The sequence below is a fragment of the Moschus berezovskii genome, chromosome 28 (genome assembly GCF_049115385.1).
Source record: "Moschus berezovskii isolate FMDL1 chromosome 28, NW_MosBer_1.0, whole genome shotgun sequence".
NCBI lineage: Eukaryota > Metazoa > Chordata > Mammalia > Artiodactyla > Moschidae > Moschus > Moschus berezovskii.
Window position 1 is genome coordinate 28,326,462 of NC_142487.1, and position 2,277 is coordinate 28,328,738.

Genomic DNA, 2,277 nt, shown 5'->3' on the forward strand with positions numbered 1-2,277 from the left:
TGAGGGACAGGGAGGCCCGGCGTGCTGCAGTCCATGGGGTCGCAAAGAGTCAGACATGACTTAGAGGCTGAATAATAACAACAACAGGAAGAGGGAAACTCATTCACGGTCTTTTTTTCCATTTTGGAAAAACGTTTCCTGTTGCTTTGGGGACTGTGCTGTGATGAGAATATCTAGCTGGTTGACTACCATGTCTGCAAATTGTATGTGCCCACCATTTCCGCTTTACTACCAGAACCCCGCCGTCAAGGGGACCCAGAATGGTAGATAAAGATGCAGTGCAGGCCTTTCCTCTTTGCGTGCAGTGCAAGGCGCTGACAGGGAGCCTGGCGTCGGGATGGAGTGCACGCCCTGGGCTCCTGACAATCGCTGGATCCACGCTCCGCCTCTCTCTTTCACAGGCTTTCTTTGCTTTCTGTTAAGGATATGTATTGACTTTGCGGAACACTGCAGTGAGCTGTAAATGATGCATTTAATGAAAAAAATCCTCGCCCAGCACTTTGAAGGCGAACACAGCAATGTGGGGCGATCACTGCGGGGCAGTGGCGGGTGCTGTAATATCACATTCACCTGCTTCACCGGCAAGAGAGACGCACTGATGGGCAGTCTTTCAGGGGTACGCAGTAGGAAAGCATCAGCTGGTATTTTAATCATGTTCATTAGGTGCTGTTTCTCCTCTCCCTATCATAGTAATCTTTAATTCTTTAAAGATCAGGGACTTTTATTTCCGCCGAAGTTGTGTGGGCAGTCTGATTCAACACCAGCACCCACTAAGAGACGACGATGCTGGGCACCGGAGGTGGGGAAGGGTTCGTGGCGAAGGTCTGGGGCTTGCCTGGGTCTTGCTGGGCAGACGAAGTGCAGCAGTTTTTTTTCTGACAGCAAAATTCAAAATGTGGCTCAAGGTATTCGTATCATCTACACCAGAGAAGGCAGACCGAGTGGCAAGGCTTTTGTTGAACTTGAATCAGAAGATGAAGTCAAACTGGCCCTGAAAAAAGTCAGGGAAACCACGGGACACAGATACATTGAAGTATTCAAGTCAAACAGCGTTGACATGGATTGGGTGTTGAAGCATACTGGTCCAAACAGTCCTGACAAGGCCAGTGATGGCTTTGTACGGTTTAGAGGACTCCCCTTGGATACAGCAAGGAAGAAATCGTTCAGTTCTTCGCAGGGCTGGAAATCGTGCCAAATGGGATAACACTGCCAGTGGATTTCCAGGGGAGGAGGACCAGGGACGCCTTCGTGTGGTTTGCTTCACAGGAAATAGCTGAAAAGGCTCTAAAGAAACACAAGGAAAGAACAGGGCGCAGGTACATCGGAATCTTTCAGAGCAGTCGAGCTGAAGTTAGAAGTCACTGTGACCCACCACGAAAACCTCTGGCCATGCTGCGGCCAGGTCCCTATGACAGACCTGGGGCTGGCAGAGGGCATCACAGCACGGAAGAGGAGCTGGCTTCAGAAGGACGAGGCGTGGTGTTTACGGTGGAGGTTATGGAGGCTGTGATCATTATAACGGCTATAATGACGGCTATGGATTTGGGTCAGATAGATTTGGAAGAGACCTCAAATACTGTTTTTCAGGAACGCCAGATCACAGATATGGGGATGGGACACTGTGGAACAGGACACGACAGGACACTACACACGCACAGGGATTACCTCACAGAGCTCCTGGGAGTGGCACGTAGAATCCTTCCTCACCACTCAGCCCTGTGAGAGTGCACACTGAAACTGGTCCTGATGGCAGAGTAACTGGTGAAGCAGATGTCGAGTCTGCCAAGCATGAAGATGCTGTGGCAGCCATGTCAAAAGACAAAGCAAATATGCAACACAGATATGCAGAACTCATCTTGACTTCTACAGCAGGAGCAAGCGGTTGTGCTTATGCAGACCAGTCCAATTATGGTGGCCCGGCCAGCCAGCAGCTGAGTGGTGGTTATGGAGGCAGCTATGGTGGCCAGAGCAGCATGAGTGGATATGACCAAGTTTTACAGGAAAACTCCAGTGATTTTCAATCAAACATTGCATAGGCAGCTACTACAGTAGTAGAAGCCGATAATCTGTGGGAGTGAATGGAATGGGAGGGACGCCTAGCATGTCCAGTATGAGTGGTGGATAGGGAATGTAATTGATCCTGATCGCTGACCTTGGTCAACATTTTTAAAAGAAAAACTTAAGTTTTAGCTGTTTTGTAATACAAGCTTGTGATTTATGCTTCCTCTAAGTGGAAATCAGGATTGCTTTAAAGACCTAAGGTTCGGTATTTTTTAA

The 2,277-nt window shown here is 48.9% G+C and overlaps 1 pseudogene; it reads left to right on the plus strand.

The window, feature by feature from the left end:
• The first annotated feature begins 783 nt into the window (after positions 1-783).
• On the plus strand, positions 784-2,036 carry LOC129549610 (heterogeneous nuclear ribonucleoprotein H2-like; annotated as a pseudogene).
• Positions 2,037-2,277: the final 241 nt, after the last annotated feature.